Consider the following 15,425-nt stretch of genomic DNA (forward strand, 5'->3'; position numbering starts at 1 on the left):
CTTTCGTCATTCTAATTAGCTAAAGCGCGAAATAATAGAGGCGTTCTATATAAACAGGCTTGGTGACGAAAGCATCAGTAAGGCACCCGTTACTTTACATCATAAAAAAGTGGCTTAGCTTGCTTGTGGTTGACATTATGAAGGAGCAAACTACTTTCTCCCGTTTTTTTTCGCTATCAGTGTTCGTTTGGCACAGATGTTAGCGCATGCGTTGTTTCAATGTTTTTTATGTATATGTATATGTCTTTTCGGTCAAATAAAATTTTCAGTTGATAGTCAGCGCTCGTCTTGTGAGGTTCCTTTCCTCGTGTATTTCGTCTACTGCGGCGTTTTTACATCATGTCGACCTACCAACTCGCCGAACTTTCTATCCTGGTGGAGGAAAAAAAATCCTGGACAGCTGCGAGTAGGGCATCACACGCAACAGGGCCTCAAGGGTCAAATTCCAGAAGGTGTACGCGGCAGAATTTGGATAAACCCAGCCCCACAGAACATGCACACAGAGTATGTCAGCAAGGGCCAAGCCGTTCACAGGCCTGAACCTAAACGACAACGGTGCTCGAGGCACGGACTCTAGGGAATACGCAAGTACGGAAGACCTCGTGGTGGTGGCAGTGAACTCCGAAGGAACAAGAGAGCGGCAGCAAGCGTAGCAAGAAAAAAACCAGGGGAGGTAGAAGAGATTGCCATCGCGCTGGCCAGCGTAGACCCAGGGTGCCGAACAGTCCTCAGTGACTTCAGGCAGGTAAAGGAGAATTACGCCCGCAGTAGAATATCCCCTGGGGCGACGACGATACTGAACCAAAACACCGAATGTGACAAACACGTAAAGATGAAGTGGTTCCTGACACATTTAGGAAAGGTGTCGGCAAACAACGACAGCCACCACGAAACCGCTTACTCACGAACACCAGAACTAATAAACCGTACCGTGGGACACTGCGAACGACTGTGTTTCGGTACCAGAGATTGCATGATAACCTTCGAAGAGATTCCGAAGGCCTACAGGACGGCACGCTACTGCCACCCTGCAAGGGGCTGAGCCGGGAGCGGGCTGTTATATACAGGCAACTACAAACAAGAAGGATCCCGAGCCCCGCGCTCAAGCCGAGGATGTATCCGGAGGCACTCCACAAGTATGAGGTGTGTCGTAGAGAAGTAGCAACTGGCGAACACATAATTTGGGACTTTACCAACGGAGTCAGGATTAGTGAACTTAGCCTTGGCGATGCAAGAAGCAACGCGGGATGGAAACCAACACTGAGAATTCAAGACCATCCAGCAGGCCATCATGGCAAGGGCTCGACAGTAGTTTCGGCGGGCAGGGAACCACTAGGAGGCTCCGGCCGTGATTGGGGCAAGAAGACGACGTAGGCCACCTCTGAAGTTTCCATGCAGACTTTACTGCACGGTCAAAAAGTGTTTTTTCTCGTCCAACATTTCCCTGCGGTCGACCATCTAGCGTGACATCCTATTATTATTGAAATAGTAGGTACCCGTAGCAGTGACAAAAACGTAACGCAAAAATGTTCTGTCAGCTCCCCTGTAAGCAATGTTTCTGCTGTTGCTTCAAGTCATCAACAATGAAGCACCACTGCTGCGGTTGATGTCGAACGAAATTCATGGAACCTTGCACGCACGCGCAATCCTTGAATGGCGGAGCTGTTTCAGGTATGCATTGACGAACACAAAGTTGAGTTTTAGTATAGTTGTGGTGTCACGGTTGACGTCGGCGGCTTGACATTTCAATGCACTCGTGTTGTGCAAGGCAAAATTGAGGTAGTCGTTTTGGTCAACGTTTTCGTAGGCCACTTTTAATGAGCGACTTATTGTCCATGGAGAATGCCTTGCATGCAGAAACTCTCGAATGGCGGCCGCTTCCTTGGCCGTGAAAACTAACCGCAGCCTGGCCATGTTGAGTCCATGATCACATAGCGCAGTTTCGACATTCAAGTTACGGCCCTTGTACGGTACAGAGCGAACACGCACGACCACACGAGAAAGGACGAACGAGTGGCACGAGATATCACGTGTCTTTCTCGTTCCCAACAAGTGTTGCCGTGATACGGCGAACAGTGCAGTTTTTTTTGTGGAGTTTGTTGTGTTGGCGAAACTCCCTAAGTGGGTATTGTTCGCTTGACGAACGTGCGCTCGACGCACGCGTGCACGAGGGTTCGACATTTTCTTAGTATTTTTAAAACTGCGGACACCATAGGCAATCAATTTGCTCACCACCTTTGGTTTTAAAAGACGTATTGCCGTTCCGCTATGCGATAATGTTAAATGGAGATACTTAAACGGTTCGGATAAGACATGCTAAAAACGACTGACACTTTTTTGTTTCTACAGAAGGAGGAGACGCCAGTTTAAGAGCCGCGACACCGTGTGCATTCAGACGTGTACATCGAAGCTGAGTTGCGTGCGAGAGATGAATCCAGGGTGCCATAACTGAAGAAAGTCAGAACTAGAAACTCAGAACTGAAAAAAAAATTTTTTTATGATTTTCCCCGCGCCCCTCGGCAGTGGGCGCGCGGACACAGGAGGACAGCGTTATAAAATACGGTTAAACTTGGCATCATCCCTCAGCGGTCATCCTATCTTAGCAAGAGCATTGCAAATCTTGGCAAACCTAACAAAACTTAGCAATACCAGAAGAAAGTAGGTCGACCGCAGCTCCACTGTTCTTTTTTTGCAAATGACGACCTATTTCCACCGTTTAAACAACCTACAGAAAGCGAAGCGTGTTGCAGTTGGTAAACACCCTTTTCGCTACAAGACTATAGCCTTTTTTAATTTTGAAGGTTCAAATTGGTGTTTCACGTGCCAAAGCTAAAGTTGGGGCATGAGGTTAACCGCATATTGAAACGAGCGATAATTGTATACGAGCAATTTTTTTGCGTTTGAAAATTTTTTTCGAGTAGAGGAGTATATCAGGGAGATGTCTTCTCTTTACAGTGCTATTATGCATGCAAGCATGGCCTTATTCATTGAGCAGCTGATCGCCTTTTCCACTTCCTTTCTACACCCTAAGAAAAACAAACGGTATTTAGGTTGACCAACACCCTTTTTTCACACAAGAAGGCTGTAGAGCTAGGAAAAGGGTGTTGAGATTCAAGAAAAAAGGTGTAATGGGCTTCCAACACCCTTTTTCTACCTATGCTACACCCTTTCTGGCTAAGAGGGTGTAAAACAGTTTAATGTGAGTATGACAACTTTACAAGTTAGTAAAAAGGCGCACACACCGCAGAATTTTGAATTACCTTAAGCGTTTTCATACCTATTCAAAACAGTTTTAGTGTTGGGGTTTTGACCAAGCTGGCATTCTCAATAATTTCGATAACGCCCTCAGCACGCCATCTTCTGGAAGCATGCAGTGTTCCCATCCGAGAATTGTATACTTCACTCCTATAGAGTGCGCCAAAACTATTAGCGTTCACAGATCTTTCACCTACGACAGCATTTCAATAAAACCCGGTACAGGTTCAGTCCAGCCAGCATATACTTTCCGAGGCATATAATACGAGGCATTGTATTAGGAACGGCAACTGGCATGCAGTAAGGTCCGCTAGATGCAGTAAGGTCCGCTAGAATGCTCCGCTAGATTTTATAAGCGCACAAAACAGATTTCCGTAACGGTGTATAGGCACAGCATGACCATGTCAGAAAACTTTGCTTCAATAGACGCTGTTAGTAAATTTCCCACCAGTGTAATTACAATCAGCTCTATGTATACATGCCGGTATCGGGACATTGGTCTGTGACACACACCTGGCGCTCATACAGACTGAATTTGCCCCACTAATACCGCGTCAGAAACGCTCACACTCTCGTAAATACACCACATTTGTGAACCGAGTGACTGCTCCACATTAGTGTGTGTTTCAAAGGAATGCAAATGGTAAATCTCAATCGTGAACGTGCAGCAAAACGAGAGTGTAAAGTTGGGCTTGTGTGATGCATTTTTGTAGGCAAAGCGCGAGGCAGACACAGGACGAGAGAAGAGATGGACGATGACGAGCTCCAACTTCCAACAAAGTTTATTTCGAGAAGCAAAGGAATATATACCCCGTGCCAAATCAGTGAAAAATTAATCATCCAGAGATAACACACTTGCCCTGCGCGAACATTCTATAGCCTGAGGAATTGCAACTCTTTTTCACAAAGCGCGAGGGATGGGGTGCTGACAAACTCCGGCCCCACTCTAGAAATCTTTTCCGCTTCAATAATTTCGCGTGTAAGCCTGCTTTTGCTTTTTCCTATCACAAAGGTCTATTAGAAATCCGGCTTACAACCCTTTAAAACACACGTGCTGCAGTGCAGTGCGAGGAAACCATCGCAACCATTCATGACATTGATTGATTGATTGTAGGGTTTAACGCGCTGACGCAACGCAGGCGATGAGGCGCGCCGTAGTGGAGGGCTCCGGAATAATTTTGACCACCTGGTGACCTTTATCTTGCGCCGAAATGTCGTACACACGGGCGTTTTTGCTTTTCTGCTCCATCAGAAATGTGGCCGCCGCGGCCGGGAATCAAACCGGAGACCTTGAGCTCAGCAGCGCAACGCCTTAGCCACTGAGCCACCGCGGCGGGTCCATTCATGACATTGCGTGCGTGTTAGCGGAGCCTATCATTTAAACAGCGACCGGTCTGTCCTACATATTGCTTACCATAAGAGAGAGGGATCTGGTACACCACATTTTCTGCACACGAAATGAAGGGAGTCTTGTGCTTGTTCGAGCAACCTCGGTTTACTGTTGCGTCTGAAGATTTCATCTGAATAAGGTCGCCAATTTTTTCGGCGCTGAAAAGACTACTTTTACACTAGGACGTGCTCCGATCGTTTTTAGGTTGTGCGATGCGCCATGAATATACGAAACCACAGCGAATTTAGGCGGGGGTATTGACGTTTCTTGTGGAAGAGATTGATTTGAAATATGCTTCTTGGCGAAAGCTTCCGCCACCGATATCTGTATGTGCGTGGGATAACCAGCATTCGAGAGCCTCAAAGACTGCTCGTTGAAACTATTGACCATTAGGGGGGGGCACGACTTATGTAGGGTATTGCGGAAGCAGAGGTTCACAATGCCTCTTACTACAAGTTTGACTGAGCTGAATGGGATGGGAGAAGAGGTTTACTGCTTCTAGGCTGGTACGCCCAACAGGTGCGGTTCTGGTGACAGGTGAACGCTATGACTAAAAATCGTAGAGTGTTGTGAGATGGACACTCATGAATTAAAGAGAGAGAGGCTTAAAACATTCTCTGGTAAAATTGAGAGTGAAAAGAGCATTTGATTCGCAGGAGCTAGGCTCACTGTCAAGGAAAACCAAATAGTCGCCAAGTAATCTAAAAATACGCAATACATGCTTGTCATTGAGGTCACAGAAACGGTTCTGTCAAGTTTGGCTAAAAACAGGTCGCTTAAAATTCGAGAAATGAAGGAACCTATGCAAATCCCCTCCTTTTGGAGGTAGGGCTTTCCATCCCACTGGATAAATGTTGCTACCCTCCGCGGTGGCTCAGTGGCTAAGGCGTTGCGCTGCTGAGCACGAGGTCGCGGGTTCGATTCCCGGCTGCGGCGGCCACTTTTCTGATGGATGCGAAAAGCGAAAACGCCCGTGTGTACGAGATTTCGGCGCACGTTAAAGATCCCCAGGTGGTCAAAATTAATCCGGAGCCCTCCACTGCGGCGCGCCTCATCGCCTCCGTTGCGTCGGCGCGTTAAACCCTACAATCAATCAATCAATCAATAAATGTTGCTCGCAAAAAAACAATATAAAAGTTCCGAGAAACCCCCGGCCGACACACCTAAATTGTTTTGGAAGGCAATGCACCAAAATGTTTCAATGCATTCTTCAATACAACTAAGAAGCAAGTCATGAGGGATCAAATAATTCAAGTATTTTATATCGATGGAAAACGCGTACATTCTCTGACGAAAACGCGGGAAACAAAATCAAGAACATCATTGGAATTTTTGACAAGAAGCGGATCCTCTACTGTCAGAAGGCCAAGCTTGCTTTGTAAGAACAATGCGACGCACTTCTGCAAAGTGCCGTTTTCTTAAATGATTACCACCGCTTTGTGATAAAGAGTTGCAATTCCTGAGGCTATAGAATGTTCGCGCATGGCAAGTGTGTGATCTCCAGGTGATTCTGTGTACGTTTTCACTGTTCTGGCACGGGGTATATATTCGTTTGCTTCTCGAAATAAACTTTGTCGGAAGTAAGCGCTCGTCCCCGTCCCCTCTCTTCGCTCGTCCTGTGTCTGCCTCGCGCTTTGCCTACAAGAGTGCAGCAAAAGCAGCGGCGACAGTAGGGAGCGGGCCGGAGCCTCCTGCGGCTTGTTTCGAAATGGGCTGCTATGGGGATCTCAGTGGAACCTCTACAGGCAGCTCTGGAGGCACATAGGCTGCGCCCTGAACATAAAGCGGCCTAAAACATATCGCCGTTTATAGCAACGCAACAAGACACAACTCCCCATTTATAGCATACACAACACGAAGAATTGAGCTCTTCGATGAAAAGAATTCAGTTTAGAACAAAAGCTACAATAAAAATCTATCTAGACTCACTTGGGCAGAAACCCAGGCTGCCTGGGTAAGTACGCAGCAGTCTACCTTGCGGACACATAGCCCGAACGGCAGGGTCGTTTTAGCAGCAGCTAACCCAGAAAAGCGTGAGCAGTGACATCAAACATGTCACGTGGGGTGCTGTGAATCGAAGCCTTTGGAAACACGCAGCCGACACACAGCTCGAATGACATATGACAGCGTGGAAGCAAAGCCGGGTAGTACGGGAGAAAAAAAGATCTTTTCAGCACCAAAGATCGCAAGTTGAGCTACACTGAGATGGCGCTGTTCTTCAGACTGAGCTGCAGGCTTCTTCCACCACCTTGTAAAGGGCTGGACAGAGCTCAGGATGGTTTATTCAGACAACTGCAGACGGGCACGCTACCCAGTGCTGCGTTACTAAACAGGTCGTACCCCGAAACACACCAGAGCCACAAGTGCGCGCGGCGCGACGCCGGGAGACAGCAAACGTCGCGCAAATGTTGTGGAACTGTGACACGTATCCAGGAGAAGAAAGATCAGGTAGCATACCGCCGCGACTGGAATCCGCAACGAAGAGCGAAAACGAAGACGAACAATTTGGGCCGTCCAGCAGGCCCTCGAGGCACTAGCCAGGCAGGGACAACGCGAGCCGGCAATGGCAAACGGGAATCCCCGCAGGGCGCCTGCCCTTGTTCATGTTGATGTTCATTCATGTTTTATTGCGTGTTCAATACACCTTAGTACGACGTAGTTCAGATTACACGTTTTCGCGCGTACTGCAGGCATCCATAAGGGTTGTCCAATCCAGTGTTATTGAGTAAATTTTGTAAGTAACCTGCTGCGCATAGAGCAATATTTTGTTGAGATATTTTGGGACTATCCGCGTTCCATGTACTGGATAACCTTGTTGAGTACATTCTAAAAGCATTTCGAATATATAAAAATTCAAAACAGTCTAGCAGGGCCCCATTAGGTCATAATTGCTCCGCCTTCCAGATACCTACACAGTGCTAGGCAGTTCAACACTACCGGATATTGTTTCTTTCCTGATGATAACATACTCATAAGGCCCTTTTTGACGGAGAAGTACCTTATTTCAGGAATGTATTTGATTCCAGCAGCATTGTTTTTATAAAGATTACAATTTCATGTTTATATTTGTTATCATTTCTTGCTTCGTATCCCAAAAAAGTGCTTGTTGCTTGTCGTTCCTGTTTTTTACACTACGCTTCGTATTTACAACGAAAATCTAGGAGATCACTGTCTGTTTGACTCTGTTTTTTAAATGGCTCTCATTGTTCTGGAAGCCCTGTCTCGCACAGGAGCAACTGTGGCTATGTAGCATGGAATCTGCTTTTCTAGCACGACCAACTATACTTCAAATTGGTCCTGAATTCTAGTTACAACTTGCAGCGCACGTAACGTAATATTAATGCCGCCGCAAAAAGCCACCACTGAACAATCTTACACAGTTGCATTCCGAGCTCTTTAGGTTCTTCATTGATTTCCGACAAAAATCATAGCTTCCTTCTCACGAAAATTACGGTTAAAATGCGAAGCTTTCTCCAACGAAACCTCAGTCAAAGTGAAAGTAGAAAATCAAACCTTCTTCTACAATGGCCCAGTGGCGCAATCAGATATACGTCGGCCTTATACCACGAGGGACCGAGGCTCGATTGCGACCAAAGGAAGTGTTTTTTTTTTCTCGAAACGCTTGCTTTGCCTTTCTGAAAACCCATTTCGTGAGTCGGCTTTCCTGCAGAGCGGCTTGGGCGTTACGATTGGGATTTCGGTAATTGAAGACATTGGGTTTAGACCAGAGAAAGCTTCTAGTGTGAAATATCTTCCATTTCAGCCACGATCATCGTCATCATCCGAGAAAGTTCGTTTTGCTGCTCTGCGTTTTGCCAGGCGCCATCACTAAGGCGCTGACAGCATCCCTTCAACATTTCGTAGTGGTTGGCGTACCTGAACGAGGGGGTAGTCGAAGAGGGTTTCAGTTCGATTGCACAAGTGAAAAAAACTGAAATTTCCTTGTGCAGTGGTATCACTGTCTGGATACATGGGCACGTAAAAGCGGGCGTACAGTGGCACCCGGAGTCCCAAGGGAGATTGCACTGCTGGGTAGCTTTCCTTGATCGCTCTTTGGGGAGCCCTCTGGGAGAGAGAATGGGGATATCAGGAAAGGCTCAAATATTTTTGCACTTAGTGAAAGGAAGTGAGCTGTCAAACAGAATAAAGCTTATAGCGGGCTAAATTGCACCGCCGCCATGTATTTAAGAACTTCGCAGAAAATAGTCAACAATTTTCAGCGCCGGCTTCGATGCTCTAAAAAACGAACCACGAAAACTACTCGGACAACCACAAACATTTCATAATATCATGATAAGGCTAATAAACATATCTACAACCTGATTAAGAGTAGTCCTTTTCATGTTTTGTGTTTACAACTCAGCATAGAATTTTGTGGCTTTTTCTTCATACATTTGTTTTTGTAATAGCCCCGGTATCCCCATAGCCCCGGTATCCCCGAAGGCCGAATATTTTTGTTCTTCCCGCTTTCCTTCGTCCTCCGTTCGGTTGCGTTTTTTAAAAGAATTTTCTTTTAATGTGGGCAAGATATGCAAAAGACACAGAATACCATTCAGACCTGACGGCATGGCACCCAAGCGCTCCTCCATTCAAAACATAAGCTAGCGCCATGGTTGCGCAATACGTGGACGGAATGCTCGCTATGCTCTCCAAAGCGAATTGTAAACATGAATTGTTATCAGAAGCAAAAAAAAATTGTTTTTGCAAACTCACTACCAAATTGTGAACTGGGTATCTCGTGAATTTGAAAATTCACGAGATACCTAGTAACTGGTATCTCGTGAAGAGGGGAGAGAGAAAAAAATTGGCCAACGATTACGGCAGGCCCAAATGCGAAATTTGAGCACAGGGTGAACTGCAGTGTTCTCTGGGATGGCACATAGCTACTCGGTCTCAAGAAGTGATTGCGTCGTCAGAGACTGAACGACAGCGCCCTCTACTCTGGCGTTAACTCACAGGGCATCGCTGCTTCCGGGAGAGGGAGAGCTGTGTTTATGCCGTGTTTCTTATAGAGTGACGACGGTCGGCCCCTCTAGTTCGGGACTTCCGTTGGCCGACGTGCTGCCACTGCTACCCTGTCCGTGAGCCATTTCTGGCAATCTGGAGCACGTTTTAGTAAATTGTGCTTAAACCTCCCGCAGAAATCTCACGTATTAACGGATGAAGGAGGACGAAGGACCGATGTATGTACGTGCAGCATGAACCACGTGCTGGGCTTTTACTTTTCGTGAACTTGACCTAGCCAGTCGCTTGCTTTAATGGATCTCTGGTTTTGCGTCTCCTATCACGCCGAGACGCGGTTTTCCTACACGTTTCGCGCAGCCTAGGCGTACAGCCCTTCTGGTAACAAATTCGCCACTACTTTCTCCTGCGCTTTCCTGCTCGCGTCATCCCGCCTGTATCAACTGCCCGTTTCGTTCGCTGGGTTCGCTCTTGAATCGTAAGTCAATTCGAGCATCCTTGATTTCCTTTTTGCGTCTCGAGTTTAAGGAATTCCTTAAAAAAGTTGACTGATACTCGGGTTTATTGCACCGACGCTTCACAGGTGACCAGGCGTGCCGTAGTGGAGGGCTCCGGAATATTTTCGACCAACTGGAGATCTTCAACGTGCGCCGAAATCTCGAACATACGGGCATTTTTGCGTTTTGCCTGTGTCACAAAAGCGCCCGCCGCGGCAAGGAATCGAACCCGCATTATCGTGGTCAGCAGCACAACGCCGTAGCCACTGAGCCGCCGTGGCGGATCCGAAACAGAGTTAATGCCATCATTCGTTCGGCTAGGCGGGTTCATTTTCGAAAAAAAAATGCCATGACGCCTGTGCAAACAGTAGAAAAACATGGCGTTTGAATAATGGCTTTAGAAACGGTGGCAACTCCAGTGGCAGGAGTTATTATTGTTTTTCTAATACTTCCAGTAATGATGAAAGCGTTGCTAATGAACTCAATACCCTTTTTTACGACTGTCGTGTTGGTTGCCATCCAATACAGAAGTGTGCACTCTGCGTTCTAACATTTTGGAGTCAGCCTTTCTTTCATTTTGGATGAAAATGATATAAAAGTAATAGGTTACAGCTTTAAAGCCAATAACTATTCTGGTGTTGATTATATTACAATTACATAATTACGAAAAAATTTCAACATGTGCCGAAATCTTGAACACAGGGCCGTTCTCGCTTTTCGCTTCCATCAGAAAAACGGCCGCCATACCTCCCAGGTGCCTTATGATTCTAACACGGACTACTTCTCCACTTATACATATCTCGCCAATTACAGCCTGACCTGTAGTGGCGCAGACACATAAAACACCCTGGCTTTTCCTAACTGCTCCTTCGAATTTTTTAAGCTCAACTTTATTCATTCTTCTTCTGAGATACGCAAGCTTGCCTTTACTAACTTACACGTCTAAAAATAGAGATATAAAGAGCCATTTGGCTTCCTGACAAAGAATAAATTATAAGTGATATCAGGCACCCACAAAAGTGGTCAGCCACTTCAAAAATCAGATTATGCCATCCTAGCGTCACAGCACTGAAAGATCGCTGAGAACTACCTGATCGATGACATCTCCATCAACTTTCTCCCCTATCCTGTTCCGTAAGCGTTATCACCACTTGTCAGTACACAATCTCTTTGATTCAGAGTTCTTCAATATATTGAGTAATTCGGCTTCCAGCCACCTGCCGTCATTGTTCACGACCATACCATCGATAAAAAGGCCACGCATAAGTTGTCACTCATCTGCTATCCTGGCAATTCATTCCACATACCATTGTCGAATATAACAATCTACCATCCTAAAGCGCGTCTGAATAAGACACTACGAGACTCCAGGAACTAATCCAAGCAGCACATAGCGTCTAAAACTGGGCCATCTCTTTTTCTGTTTTTTTTTTGTATTTCCAAAATGTGCACCAAAGATTTGTGCACTATAATGTTTGATTATTGGTTGTGCATCACTGTTTGTATTAAAAATGGAACCAACTTTTCCACACTGTTGTCTGTTTTTTACTGCTATTACCAATTGTACGTCGAATTTTTATAGAGTTATGCTTAGAGCATGTAATTATTTTCATTTTCAGTTGAAACATCCTTGTTTTGTTTTGCTGTTTTCTTTTTCGGTACGCTGAGACAATACATATGTTTGCATAAGTAACACTTTATGTAATCCCATTCCACGGCGGCCCTTAGGGTACTGCGAAGGAATTATAATAAGTAAATAAATATAATGTCAGAGCATCTCCTACCAGGCTGATATTATTCATAAGCGAAACTCCTCCGGGAGGGTCCATGTAGGTTGGAGGCACCATACGACAACCTATTACGCTCCGGCGGCCGTAATCCTCGGAAGTTCTGTGCCCAGAGAACAGCAGCACATCCGGGACGAAGATACTGGGCAAAGGGGGCAATTTACCATATATGATAAAGTCTTCAAACATAAACTAGAAACGCCTTTCCAAAATTTATGCTTCCAAATTTAATGTCGCCAAATCGCAAGGCAGCTTCCTCTTAATTTTGTCCTTTAGCCACAATAAATATACAAAAAATAAACCTGTAACAAAACTGCGCTTCGAACCAGCAGAGGTTACACAAAAAGCGTAAGTTACATTACCTAAATCAACCCATTTTTGCAGCGCTCTCAACGTATTTTTACACGGCGGTTTTATGGCGGAACATAGCCGGGTGAGACGAACGACGGGCTTTTACGACACTTTTAGCTGCAGTGGTAAAGGGACAGCCACCCCGTTTCTGTGGAGTTCATATCCTATATTTTGTATAAAAACCAGCGTTTTGTATAATGGGGAAATCGCAAGGTATTTTTTAAATAAATTGGCAGAAATTATTTTGCGTGGCAGTAAATTTCTGGAAATCTCAAAGGTGTCGCAATGCAGACAGAGCCTGAGAGCATGACATCGCCGTTCATACACAAACACCTCCGCTGGTTTCAATGCATGATTCTTTCCCCAAAAAGAATCACAAAGGCAGCATCTTTTTTTTTTTTTGCTGAGGGCAAGTATTAAATGCGTATTTCACGTTGCATTCTGTAAAGCAGGATGCCGCGCTGCTCACTGTTATGCATCCCTAATGGCAGCAAACTTCCGCTGGTACAGCTAAAATTTAGATACCAAACGTGGTAGGGACCCGTCAGGAAAAGGCTTTTCGTTGTAAATGTTTTAAGGGGCACTTTTTAATTTGGATTGGTATATTATGCTCCCCAGTCGATTGGCTGCCCAAACAGCAAATGTGAGTCGTGTGTTTAAATTCAGAACCCAAATTCTAGAATCTATTCGCAAAGCATGCGACACTTCTTCCCAGGTGTTTCCAGCTCACGGGTCTTTAAATGAGCTGAATGCACTTTTCGTTGTTGCAAATATAGTAGAGAAGCTTTTGCTAGGAGTCTTCGGCAGTTTGTTGGTGAATGCGCCTGCGAGGGTGCAAGTTCTTTCAAACAGAACAAGCTCAGGCAACCAGACCTACAGCCATTCTCACCCGCAGCCGTGGTTGGTTGGATGGTAAAACATTTATTCAAAAGATTCGCGCTTGAACGCGGGAGAAGCCCTCAGTCCAGGGCCCCTGCGCTGGCTGCGGTGCGGCGTGCCCGGTCTACCACCTATCGCTGGTCCTCAATGTCCGAACTGCACAGCGCGGCCTCCCACTGCTCGAGGGTGGGTGTGCGAATAATGGGGGCTGCTGGCGTGTTCTGGCAAGCCCACGTGGTGTGGTACCATGTTGCATGTTCACTGCAGTGTGGGGATATTGGTGGATATATTATGGGTTGTATGATGTGCAGGAAGCTAAGGTGGGGGTATGTGTTGGTCTGTAGTTGCCGCAAGGCTACAGCCTCCTTTCGGGTAAGGTTCTGGTGCGGTAAAGTATAGGCGCATCTTGCAAGGCGGTGGTGTTGCAGAAGTGCACGGTACTGCGGCTGGACAGGCGCTGGGTCATATAGCGACTGGTGCGGTGTCCGGAGAGGTCATGCTCGGGCTGTAGCGTGTGCTCGCTCGTTTCCGTTGAGCCATGCGTTACCTGGCATATTGTAGGCTTCAGGGTATCATGGTGCTTTTTAGTAATCGAAGTGCGGATATTGAAACGCGACAATTGCCGTAGATTCTGCGTGCCGGTTGGCAGTCTGTAACTACGTGAAGCGGTTTATTCGAAGTTGGAAACGTCATTCCCAGTGCGATGGCCGTTTTCTCGGCCTCAACAATGTTTTTGGTTTTTACGGTCGCAGTGCGAACGACGTCGGCTGAGCCGTCGATGACGTTTACTTCTGTGGCTGGATGGGATGCGTAGTGGGCAGCGTCCCTGAATCGCACATGGGGGTGGTCAAAGTACTTCCCTTGTAGGAATGGTGGTCCTGCTTCCCTGCGCTGCACATCATGGTCAGGGTGCATGTTTTGCGAGAGCGGAGCAACCATGATGAGCGCACGGATGTAATGTTGCACAATTTCCGGTCTAGGGTTGCTGGCGTGCGCTATCTGGTAGCCCGGTTGCCTCAGCACCGTGCGCCCGGTCGAAGTTTGTCGGAGTCGCTCTAGTTGGCTGACACGGTGAGCATCAATGATCTCCCACACCTTGTTGTGCACCCCAAGCGCTTCCAGCTTACTTGTGGTGGTGTAAGGAGGGAGGCCTAGCGCTTGCTTGCACGCGTTCCGCAGTAGCATGTCAAGTTGGTCCATTTCCCTCGGTTTCAGCGGGAGGTAAGGTGTAGAGTACACCACGCAGCGGAAAACCAGTGCTTGTACCTTCTTGATGACATCATCCTCCTTCATACCCTGGTGGCGGTTGGTGACATTACTCACCATACGTATGATTTGCGAGGTAGTGTAGTTGAGGCGCTGTATGGTTAGCGTTCCTCTTTCGTGTTGCCCTGCCACATTGGTAAAAGAAAAATTTAAGGCAAACTCTCAGGCAAAAGGAGCGTGCATGCGCTGTGGCCACGTGTATGCTAGATGTGGTTAGAAAACGCCGGACAAGACGACTAGGTTTGGCAGGCTGCATAGAACGCTCGCCAATAGGGATGCAATAGATAGAGCACTCACGACAGAGAGGGAATCACTAAAATATAGCCATAAGTGCGTTACTGAACGTTAGCGTTCAAGTGACATCATCAAGCTGACCTAGAATCCCCGCTACAAACGGACAATAATTTTACAGCGAAGCTGCATATGCCTCAGTTTCCCCCCCCCCCCCCCCAGCTATGGCAGAGAAATTGGTGTCGAACGCGCAGTCAGGGTTGACGTGCTCAGCGATGACGATGTCGTTGTGCTGGCTGCAGAATCCCACGTGGTGGACTCACGCCCATTTGACTCATGTGTGCTTTCGTTCGTAGTCGAGGGGTTTGTGTTACACAGGCAGTAAGATGCCAACGATGAGGCCAGAAAACGGACAGCGGTATGTTTGGTCGAGAGAATGAAGGTCTAGTCTTTCCAAGTTGCATTCAACTAATTCATTAGTGTCAGGACGTAGGCTCCGTCGCAAATTACAAAACGAAACGTGCACTCGGCGCTTTTGTACTGTGCCCGTCTTCGCTGGTCATCCTTGTTCATAAATTAGAAGGGCACATGCTACATATAGCCAACAATTTTGGCCCATATTTGTGTCGCCTGATTCAGCCACCCGTACGAAAGTAATAGGTATTCCGAAATTCTGAAACGAGAAGTTTACTTAGGTGAAAAACTTCCAAACCGCTAAATCTTGTAACACGCCTCATTCTTGTCCTCATTGTCGATAAAAAAGAACACAGTGGAAAAATCTGACTGAAAACCTCAATACATACAGGT

Source organism: Haemaphysalis longicornis, unplaced genomic scaffold (genome assembly GCF_048455015.1).
Source record: "Haemaphysalis longicornis isolate Haplotype H1 unplaced genomic scaffold, Haemaphysalis longicornis Haplotype H1 scaffold_10, whole genome shotgun sequence".
Classification (NCBI taxonomy): Eukaryota; Metazoa; Arthropoda; class Arachnida; order Ixodida; family Ixodidae; genus Haemaphysalis; species Haemaphysalis longicornis.